This window comes from Centruroides sculpturatus, unplaced genomic scaffold (genome assembly GCF_000671375.1).
Source record: "Centruroides sculpturatus isolate CEXI.00-Female unplaced genomic scaffold, Cexi_2.0 scaffold427, whole genome shotgun sequence".
Classification (NCBI taxonomy): Eukaryota; Metazoa; Arthropoda; class Arachnida; order Scorpiones; family Buthidae; genus Centruroides; species Centruroides sculpturatus.
In genome coordinates this window covers 293,464-306,050 of record NW_019384635.1, presented here as the reverse complement: position 1 = coordinate 306,050, position 12,587 = coordinate 293,464, and the positions used below count along the sequence as shown (strand labels likewise).

General features: G+C 32.1%; 1 protein-coding gene across 1 annotated transcript in view; it reads right to left on the bottom strand.

Moving 5' to 3' along the window:
* LOC111625859 (voltage-dependent calcium channel type A subunit alpha-1-like) overlaps positions 1–12,587 on the bottom strand; it is a 243,048-nt gene that overhangs the window by 208,890 nt on the left and 21,571 nt on the right. The gene's annotated exons all lie outside the window — the stretch shown is intronic.

The following is a 12,587-nucleotide window of genomic DNA, read 5'->3' as shown; positions in this document are numbered from 1 at the left end:
AATGAAAATAATATAAATTAGTCTATTTTAAAATCTTAAAAAAATATTTATGGCAGTTATATATAATTTAATAACAACAGTAAACAGTAACACAAATTTCATTGCTACTAATAATAAAAAATATTAAAAATACAATGCTATTTAATTGCCATGCAGCACTGCAAAGCAGAACAAGTACTAAATGCACTATAAATTCACATTTTTAAGTCAGCTTCATTATTATGTGAATTATTAGATGAATCAGAATTATTTTCAAGATATATTAAATTTTTTGTTATCATTTTTAAATATTTATATCAAATATTGAACATTTTTAATTAATTAATATTTTATCAAAATATTAGAATATTCTAAATAAATAAATTAATTCTTTATTGATACAGTTATCTTGTTTTTTTTTTATAAAAAGGAAATAGTTTTGATTATTTTCCTAACATGAGCCAACATTTTAGGAATTTTTTTTATTTATTTGTTGCATAAATTTTAGCCAAAATGCTACAGTTTGCAAACAGAAGTATTAATTTCATAAATGTTTAAAGTTTTACTTAATAAATACATATTAAGATAACCTTCTAAAGATAAAAATGCACAAGTCAAGAGTACATTGTAGAACTTCATTATGTTGTGATTATCTATCATTTAATAAATGCAATTTATCGTCAGAAAAAAAAGTGTTTTAATTTTTCAAATGAAATGTTAAAAATATAGATTTATTTAAGAGCAAAATAATTACTTTTTAAAAATTTTTCAATGTAACATATACCAGTTCATCTTAGAGCATATTAAAAATAATTACATTTTGAATTATGCAATGATATATTAGTATTCAAACTGGAATGTTTACACTCAATTAATGTTTCTTTTATTTAATAACATGATAAATATAGTGGTTATATAGTCTAAGGTTTATTATATTTTCACAATAAAATAACCAATACCAAAAACACAAACATAAGAATAAAAAATATTTAGAATGAAAATTTAGTTAAGGTAGATCAAACATTTTCATTAATAATAAAATGCAGAATTATCTAATATTCTTACTAGCATTTTATTAGTAATTGAATTTATTATAAAAGAAATGGGTACAAACAAATGAGATTATTTTAAGTAAAAAAACAACTCATAACTAATAAACTGATATATTTAATAAAAAAAATACTGCTGTCACTGTTATCAAGTCTTTTTTCGTCTGTTTTCATCTTCACTTTTATACTTGAGTATTTATTTAATCCAATTAGATATGTTTTACTCTATGAATTATAAGAACTGTAGAATTATATAAAAACTGAGACAGTTTAAGTTTTGAAGTCCTGATATTCAACTTCCATTATGAATAAAAATAACCAATTTTATTTTAATGTACAAAAAGTATATTAGATCATAAAACAAAATCAAAATAATAAAATTAATCAATACATCTTTAAGAGTGTGTGAAGTTTAAAGAACACAAATATTTTCATCCCAGTAAATGGGCAATCTTCAGGCATAGACAGTTGAAAGTGGTAAGCCAGTGCCAGTAAGGAAGGAAGATGGATAGACTCCAATAGAAGTAAATGAGAGAGGGAGAGAGAGAGAGATGGACTACAACAGCAGCAATGGATGCAAAAGACTAAGGATATATTGGAAAATGGAGAATCAATACAGCATACGTCAGATACACCTCAAGATCCTTCGATCAATGGTTCACTAAACATAAAAGATAATATTAAGATCATATCTGATCTTAATATAATCTTTTACGTTTAGTCTTATCTTCTTTTACACAACTTTCTGGTACATAGGGAGTGTGAGGGTCCAGATTTGATGGAAAAAATTTTATTCATCGAAATTAAAATTTGTTTAAAGTTTTCCCAACATTAATTAATTATGGGAGGATATGATTACATCTTTCACCCAGAGTCACTTCCTTTCAAAAGGTAACACATCTTCTGAATGAGTGTGTCACCAGGAACTTTTGTCCGAAATTCATCTATTGGTCAAAACACTTAACATTGCCTAAAAAGGGCATCAAAATCAAGGGGGAGGACCCCTGAAATAAAATAATAGCATCAAGGACAACAAAAAGAGTTCACTGGTCTACCTCCTTGAGAAAGGATATGTGAGTGTGCTTCCCCATCACCGATCCCTTCCACTGCCAATCCCGTCCTCTGCCGCCATTTTGGACATTTGAACTATACCAGCTAGGAATAGGCCCAACCCAATGAACTTGAATTTCTTCACATGTTCATCAAGTGATCTACAATAGTTTGACCTCAATTTTGACTCATCAATCAGTTTACCGTGCACAGAAATGTAAACTTTCTCTCTCACAGCTAGGGTCCCATCTCAATAATACTTTTCTGCCATATAGAAAATTCATTAAATATCTTACACTATGTAAAGCCTTATCAATTTTGTTATGCTATGTAGAAGCTATAACAGAAATACTACGTGTTATCCTATGTGTGTATATAAATATATATCTAAATGTAAATAAATAAATAGGTATTATTCTTTTATAATTGAATTGTAGTCAAGTGCATTCTTTCGAATGCACTCGACTACAATTCGAGTACATTCGAATTGTACTCAATTTGAATTGTATTTGAGAGTCAGTGCATTCGAAAGAATGCACTGACTCTCAAACGTCCTACATCCCAAATCCAATCACTCGTGTGTGAAACAAGACATAATTGCCATCACAATTTCTGTGTTCTCTAAAACACAGTGGTGTTAGTCCTGATGTAGGCATCACCAATCCAGTGCCGACTATTTGGTCACGGTAGTGTCATAAGTGGGATACGATTTGAAAGCTAAATCTCATCTAAGTTCTACAGGATGAAGGAAAGAGGAGAAACAAATCCTTTAGGACATTTGCAAGGAGAGACAGCTGGAAGTGCACTCATGGCAGGCAAAATTGGGGACCCAATTCCTTTAATACCCTCCTTTTTGGGAGATCCAACAGGACTTAGTTACCAACTTTTTTGAATCATTGAATAAAATAGCAAAATTAACCAATTTGGTGGAGGCGCAGTGTTTGAGGGTTGCCAAATTAAAGATGACTGGGATAGCTAGAGATTTCGCATGGAAAGACACAGGTGAAAAAGGTATGTATGATGAGTTTAAGAAGCTTATGATTAAGCAGTTTGAGAAAGAACCATATTTTCTCAGATTAAAGAAATTCTATGCGTACATACAAGCATGCAATGAGAACATACAAACATACACAGACTGCAAACTCTCATATCCAAATCTATTATTGAGCAAACTAATAATAATGTCCGCAAGGCAGAAATTATCAAAAGATGCCAGCAAAAGGAAAGGGAGAAACTATTGCAAATACAATTTTTAAGTGGCCTTAATGATAGAATTAAAACACAGGTAATGTCCAGAGAACCTGCCACCTTTGATATGGCAGTGCAAGCAGCGATCAGCAAGTAAACCATATATCAATTGAACAGCAAACCCAAAGAGTGACAACAAGATTATGTTTGTGGGGGCTGAGGGGGGAGACATTAAAAAATATTCAATGAACGATAATATGTGATATATATCGTCATCATCTCCCTTGCCGTTTGGATTGCCGAGTGGTAACAATCAACAACATGTGGAAGCAGTTGAGTCAGAGACAGATGCTTCGTTTACAAACAACACAACCGTTTATTAAACACGAAAGAAGCTTACAAGATTTCCGCAATCTTGGAAGTTCTGCGGCGGTTGCGGCCTCTGGGTCTTCCCCTCCTTTCCAAGATAGTTCCATTTTGCAGGAGTGTCCCTTGTTTGCGAATAAACCATTCAATCACGTCTCGACGACTCCAGGATGATGCGGTCGACTTCCATTGATGGAAAGATATCGATCCGAGGTCGGGAGATGGAGACGAAGATGGGTGCAAGACACACACACAACAACAGATCTGTCACTTGGAACTTTCGGGAGAAGCCGTCGCGTCCTTGAATTTCCGAGGTTTTATCCGTTTTCTCTCAGATTCCCCTTTCCGATTGGTCTCTCATCGTCATCCGATGACAATTCGAAACCTTTCGAGGGTGCGGGAGAGGTCAAAATCGAAGTTTAATTCGATCTCCAACCGGAAATGGTCGACGGACTTACATTCTTCTGTTGTTTAAAGTTAGCATCGCGTTTTCATAAAATAAAAATCTCTCTCTAACTACTATATTTTTTTCTCTAAAACAATTATTTTAATGCAAATTTTAGTGAGGGTTCGGACCTGTCCAGAGCCTCACATGTTGATAGATCTATAAACCAAACAATTAGGCAAATACAAGAACAATTAAATAAACTAAGAGGTCAAGGAAAATTCAAAAGACAAGCCCAGATATAGAAATTCCCCATTTGCAAAGCAAAATCGTTATCAGGGAGAACAAGAAGGGACAAAATTTCTCTGGCATAATAGAGTAAACAATGCTAGAAACTGATTTAGGGACCAACAAGATGATTCAAGAAACATAGTATGCGGCGTGTGAACTCAAAGAAACAATTGGAGACATGGAGCAAGACAAAATTATTTAGGTGACTCAAAAATTAACTGGCGAACCTGGTCAACTCAACCTCAACCCAGATACTGCAATACAAGAGGAGAACCAACAGAAACAGTCAAAATTTTAGAGGCAGTTTTAGCCAAGAACTAGGCAAAAGAAAAGAAATACATCTGGGGTCAGAATATCCAGATTCAGTGATGCAACAACTTCTCATAAATTCAGAGCGAACGATGCAGAACCTATATCACATTGTCTCATTGAAGCTTCTGAACTTGACTCACCACAGATACAGGCTCAAAAGTGACATTATTGTCGAGATCTCTGATGCAAAGATTAGGCACCTTCAGAAGAAAAATTTATAGGAGCAAGATATCATTCCAAAGCGTCATCAAACATAGAATCAACACCTATGATAAAAACAATTTTCAATTTGATATTGGCCCCTTGCAATTCTCCTATCCATGCTATATCATAGACAATGAGTTACACAGCCATTCAACAGACTAATGGGAAGAGACATAATAATAGACGGAGGATTGGAGATAAACTTAGCAGAAGAAGTAATAAAACTCCCCAATGGAAGCGGAATAAACTTCCAAGACAGTTCCACATTCAAGGGGACAACAAAACCTACTCAACTGAAAAATAACCCAACTGATAAAGAAATCATTGTCTGAGTAGCCCAAACAGGGGAAGGAATCCCGGAGCAACATAACAAGGAAGCGAAAAGGGAGGAAAATATAACAGACAAACTCCAAAAGAACGAGAAAGGACAATTTAATGCAGAGAAACTACTAACTCTGAGTAACCAAACGTTCACTGAAACAATCAATCCAAAAGAACAGGCCAAAAAGGATAATAAGCCAAAACCAATCTCTCCTAATGAAAATAGAAGAATAATAAGAAGCAACCATGAACTGAGGATAAATCTTGAACCAACACACATGGAGGTAAAAATTGAACAGAACCAAGGTCAACCAGAAGCAGATAAAACATGAGAAAAACAACTGGAGCCTGATCAACAAAAGTTGGATTGACAATTCTCCAAACTTCAATCAACGTCATAATAGTCATCCTTGCCATGATATCCACCATTTTATGTACCCCATTTTTCCCTATAGTCATATGTTCCAAGAATTCCTAAACACTGCAGAATCTGAGAATCTTAGACACAATGCCAACAACAAAACTATATCTGCCGCAAAGCCATGTACCAATCAAAAAGTCTTCTTCCACCTACTCAAATAAAGTCTGACAGATTCAGACTTTTCTGATGCCATTACGATGGACCTGTCTGAATTTACATTGACCACAGGGAGATTGACAAATGGCCAAAATCATCAGAACAATCATTGACCCCCTCACTAGCATAGTAGAGAAATATGAAATTTATTACCACGCTGTTATCAACACAAGTATAAACAATAATGATAAGGATTCCCTTCTCTCTGCCTGATAATATCTCCTTAGTCTTTTGCAGCAATTGCCATTTTCATATTCCACCTTTCCCACTTTTTTACTCTAACAAAATCTTTCTCATCTTCCTTACTGATACTATCATTCCACTTTCAAATGCCCACACTTGAAGATGGCCTATTAACAAGGTCAAAAACATTAATCTTCTTTAAACTTCACCCATTGTTAAAGGTACATTGATTAATTTAGTTGAGTAACCATAATGGCTAGTTCACTCTTATAAAATTTTGAGACTCAGTTAAAAATCATTAACAGGGTCTTTTTCACTAATTACTATTATTGTTTCTGTTTATTATCTGATAACTGACTTCTAATAATAAATATTTCAACATGTTTACATATATTAATCATTAATTTTTAAGATAATGTATAGAAATCATTTAAACACATTCAAAAGATGATTCAAAAGATGAAATGGTGTATTTGTCACACAAATGCACCATTTCATCTTTTGTAGACTAGTTGAATCCTTATCTTTCTGAAGATAAAATTAAAACAAAAAATAAAAAAACACATAATAAAGTAAGTAATCTTTGCTAATATATATTACATTTTCAATAATGTAATAAAAAGTCCCATCAAAATAAAACATCACAAATTACATAAATGTTTTAGTATTACTGCATAATAAAATCACAGTAGATAGTGAAAATAAAAATCACTGTTTTAATGACAAAACAATATTATAATTATTATTATTAACAAATATTATGTGAAGCTTTCAATCATCTCTAATTTTTAAATATTGATAAAAATAAAATTATTACAGTAAACTTTCAAGAGTCAAAGAAAAATTTTGCATTACAGATTCTACCATTATTCAATCCTTAATGAATTTAGTATAACTTTTTCTTTGAGCCAAACACATGATAGTCACTAAGTACTAGTGACTATCATGTGTTTGGCTCAAAGAAAAAGTCAGATGATAGCATTTAAAAATTTACGTCAAAACTACTGCAGCACATACATGCTGTACACAAAACATTGCTCTTTTCTTTTCTATTTAAATTGGCTCGAAGGTTGCCGCATGCGATGATTCAAATGATAAACAGCTCAAAAGAAGGTATTTGATTCTCAACATCAGGCTTAGTATTTATAGAAAAAGCCTGAGGAAGAGCCCAGAAGGGGCGTTGAAAACGTTCGCTGATATATAACACAACCACTCCAATTACAAGGTTAAAAGTAACAGTTATTTTTACTAGGTACTAGGTCAGAGCTGTAGGATGGATGTGGCAAAGTTTTCAATCATATGTTGAAATGTTTTCTGCAAACATCTGTGCTTACAGTCAGATTGCTGTTCATCACATAGGGTTATTTACCCTTGTTCAGTGGTGCACCCAGAGGAGCAACAAGGGGCCCTGGCACCCCTTAAAGAGAAAAAACACTAGAAAATTTTCCAGTTCTTTCTAATTAAAATTCATTTTTTGTTTATATTGTGTTGTGTCTTCTATTTCTATATAGCTTATGAATTAGCAATTATATAAGGTGAGAATGTTATTGAATTCACATTAAAAATTCTTTAAACAGTTCAACTTGGCTCCTCCAAGATCAAATCCTGAATGTTTGAACATTTTGCACAATTGTCAAATGTTAAAATAATTCATACAATCTTCAGAACATATTTCCAACATTCTCACATGAATTTGTGATTGTTTTGAACGAAAAGACAAAAACTATCACATCACAGCTCTCTTATAGTCTTGCTATTCTTTTTTTAAATCCAAATTAAAACAAATATAGAAGAAAAGAAAAAGTCATCACTTTTCAAAACACTCTTGTATTTGCTTCTTACTGGTATATAATTCAAGTATAATATTTTTAAAAATTCAAACTTTAATAAATAAATATTTAAGTACTTATTAATAACAGACACCAAATAGATATGTACAAAGGAAATAATAACTTCCCTTAAATAGTAATTGGAAAAAATATGCATTTTAAAACAGCAGCAGTAGTACTGTAGTTATTATTCAAACAGCAGCAATATGTACAAAATAACAAAACATTGACACTGTTAGTAAGAAATCTCTTACAGCAAATTGTTGTCAACAATTCAATACTTCTTGCCCAATATTTTTCACTGAAGTCAACTACCTCAAGCACATCTTGTTTTATGAATGATGTAATTTCTAGAAAGCACCTTAAAAGTTTCAGAGCTTTTCTGGCTTCCCTATATGTAGAGGGAGCAAAGTATTTGTTTCTTAACAGGATTTATTCTTTTTTACTCATCATCAAGTGCCTACTTCTTGCACTTGATTTTTTACATCAGCAATGATATCATCTTCACATAAGTGTTTGCAGACACCTAGGTCACTGTCAATATTGACAAAATATAACAATCCATCCTAACCCAGCTCTTATTTTAACTAAATATATACATACCTTACCACTGTGGTATTTAAATTATTTTTACTAACATTGACAAAATCTTAGAATGATACTTTTCAATAATCACAATGGCATTTTTTCATTATCTATCATATTTACTCCCAAAAGAAGAGTTATTTCTTTGCTTTTTTTACCTCTTTGACAAATGAACTATTTTTTAATATCATTGTTTTGTCTAGTAAATATCTAAAAAAATTAAGCTCATATCATCTGCATTAAAAATGTCATCTAAACTATAGTTCTGTATAATTTCTGGTAAACTTTTCAATTGATTTGCACAATCTCTTTTACATATTTCTGCATTTCACCACAGATTTTATTAAAACTACTGCATATCTCTTAAATTTATCCAACTACCCACTACCATCTTTAAATCCAGTATGTCTCAAATGTTGTCTGAATTGTCTGACTTTTTCTCTAAGAAATTTCACCAACAAGAATTTTCTTGTCTTCATCATGCACCTTTTAGCACATAGATACCCACATTTACACTTTCTTATCTGTTTTGTCCGATTCTGTTGTTTATTGAAAGTTTCCAAATTACTCTCCTTGTTTTTCAGATGTGTAGAGAGAGAGAGAGAGAATTTTATCCTGTGCACAGGATATTTAAAGAGTAAACGTTATTTTTAAATACAATGGCCAGGACATTTATTTATTAATTAATATTCTTTATGATTATGCCCTGAAATCTTATTTTAAACATTTTTATATATCAAGGCAGATGAGTAGTCTCAAATAAAAGATTGACTCCACCATAGAGACTGTTGTGTTCCTGAGGTGTTGAAAAAGGATAATATATGAAGATGATTTTTATAATTTCTTCTAATTTGTAAATATTTTTATAACCTAAATGTTTACATTAATAAGCCATTCAAGGCTGCTGTGAAGGAACAGTATATTCAATGAATGACAAAGGGTGAACATTCATACATATTTTCAGGAATGATAAAGTCTGAAATTGAGATGATCTGCAAGTGGATTAGGATTACATGGGAATAGATTTTCACTTAAATTGACAGTGAAAAGCATTTCAGAAGTGCAGCATTTCAAACATGTCTGATAGCTCAAAAAATAAAATACTTTAGGAGAATGATTCAGATGCAAGTTCTGATTACAACAATGACAAAGATGATTATTCATTTGTGTAGGTACAGTAGAACCTCCATTATCCGGACCTCCATTATACGGATTTTCGATTATCCGGATTGTTCAAAATAAACAAAAATTTTACGAATTTGCTGATTTGCACTTGGCGAATTACGACACTGTTTATGTACATGATGGAATACATAACTTTTTTTGTTTCAACATCTCACCCAGCACAGTGGTCGTAAACTCTTAAATATATTTTGCGTCGTAATAAAAATATAACTTGACATATGTATTTATAAATAATTTATATTCAAATTACATCATTTCTATGACCAAGGGCGGCGTAAGGCATGGACGACGTGGGCCACCGCCTATGCCTCGCGGTCCGAAGGGCCTCGCGCCTCGAAGGTTTATGCATTACTTAAAAGCCGCGAACGCGACGAAAAAATTTTACTCGTCATAAAACGATAAATAGTTTGTCAAATTTTTATTCATAAAAATGCAGTTTCAACTGCTTTTTATTTTATAAAATCCGTCTTCTTGCGCCACCAGAGGGCCTTTTAAACAATAGGTAGTCTGTTAGCGTTGGTCAATAGTAGTCCAAATTCAATACGAACGTTTGTTTCTTGAAAATTTGATCACGATTTAAATACAGTATTTACTTTTAATATTACCGATATGTCATCGAAAAGAAAACGTGATGTATTATCATTAAAAGACAAATTAAAGTATTTGTTTCGATTATCCGGATTTTTCCTTATCCGGACTACCTTCATCCCCAATTAGTCCGGATAATCGAGGTTCTACTGTACTTTCAATGCACACTCCCAACACTGTATATTTCCCAACCGCGCCATCATAGAGTTTATTGTGTTACTATCATAAATTAGCAAAATTGGTTTAATGTCTAATAAAGAAAAATTTTTACCAATTTAATTTATTTGTATTTTATTTATTTTTTTCTTACCAATTTATTAAAAATTCAGTGTGCAAATTATTCAAGTAAACATGGCATTAAAATTCTGTATTATATGAAAAAGTTTAAATGTTTTAATACTGTTTAGTACTGTTTTAATAAAAATAGATAATAGGTTACAATTTTTGTGATAACTCAGGATGTATTTTCTTCATAATTGAAGTTTAGACTATTTACTATTTTAATTTTTGTAAATAGTCTAAATTTCAATTATATAGATAATAGGTGTTATGCACAAGAAATAATTGACTCTATAGTGGGCTTGAAAAAAGCCCCTCTTAGTACCTGCAGCACAGAAAAGTATTTTTTCCATTTCAGGAAGATTCCTAACAAAATTCATAAACCATTTTACTGATAAATCTGTGAGCTATTAACTCAATTTTTGTGTGAGATAGATACTCCAACAAATACAGTTATAATTGCAAGAAAATATATTTCACAAACATTATGAATAATACATCATACAAATAATGTTTTGTGACATTCTTAATGATCCAATGAGAGTTAATTTCTTTTAAAAATTAGCTTCTTTTAATGTTAGCTTATAAAGAAGGGATTTAAAAAAAAGGTTGATAGAATAGAATAGTGTGAGAAAACAATCTAAGAATAGTGATTGGCCATCTGTACAGAGGTTTAACTCTAAACACGACATCAGCCAAAATCAGCCGATTGAAAGTTGTTAGACTAGTTTTGCTATAAGAGTTCCCCTTGTAGCCTGAGGGGTAAAAACAATTTATTCATTAGCAACAAACATGCAATGAGTTTTTAGAGTTTAAAGAGTTAAAACTGACATTTGTTTGGTTTAATATCTCAGGATGAAGTAATGGTTAAGAAACAGAATTGAGTGTTGTAACTTGATGTTATTAAATTTTGATGGTTAAAGGTCAAGGGAGTGGAGAGATAAAAGGAATAATTAAAATCTTTCAAATCAAAAAATCCTATTTCCTTCTTTGCCGTCACTTAAATTATTTTCTAACATGGTCCTAAGAGTCCCCAAAAAAATTCCAAAATCAAAAGTTTTTCTGTTCTTTCTTCTGTTCATCCCTTCTCAAGATGATATTCTTTTCCTTCCACATTTTTATTAGCACACACACACACACTCCTGCTAATATTTCTTTCTCCATTCCTTCTACTTTCCAGCTCTCCCTGTTTTTTCCTCCAATCACTTACTTTTCTTACCCTTCTCTCCATCACCGATTATACATATAAATCAAAATTTTGCTGCAAGAATCAAGCTCAAAGACAGAGATAGGGCCATAGCTAGAAGGGGCTAGGGATGATTCAGCCATCCCTGTCCATTATTCCAAATGAAAAAATTCTGTGCATTTGAAGATGAACTAAAAGAATCATCCCACTCTTGGCTGATTCTTTTCTACCAGTTTAATCTAAAATTATTAAATTAAATTAAAATTATTAAATTTATTATGCGATGGCACCTAACGCCTCCCTCTTGGGTCTAATTTATCAGTAATTCATAATTATTATAGTCGTTATTTAGCCCGATGTAATACAGCAGTTGTTGTTGATTTTTTTATAGATACTTTGAAAACTAAAAAAATTTCCAAATCCTGGTAGTTCCCATTCCTACCCAGGAAATCCAAAAATTGGGAAATGTCAGAAATTCTAATGAAGCCTAATTGAAAGTTTATGCCTAGAGCTTATCATTTGTACTTATGAATTGAGCAGAAAATGTCAGATGCTTGTTTATGATAGGTGGTTGCAAATCAATGTCAGTTGAAGAGACACATTCTCACTTCCATTTATTGTTCTATTGCATAGTCTCTCTCATGTTCAGTTGTTCTGCTTCTGTTCATATTGAGCTGTTAAAAAGTTGACAGTCTTACACAAACAGAGATTTTTGCAGTAAACTGTACAAAAGCAATGTTAATAACTAGTTCACTGAACTAAAAATATTTTAGGAAGCAATTCTGCCAAACTGTTGTAAACTAGTTGAATCCCACCTCTAAACAAACATGTATTTTACTCATTCTAGACTAGGGGTCCCCAAAGTGGTCGATATCGACCCCTTGGGGTCGAAAAGTGTTCTCCAGGGGTCGATGAATACACGAGGGTCGAAAGGGGGTCGATTAATACCAAAGAGGATCAATTAAACTGTCTAGGAAAAAAATAGAATATTTCAATAAAAATTCGAAATACGGGCGGCAATCTTCTTGAT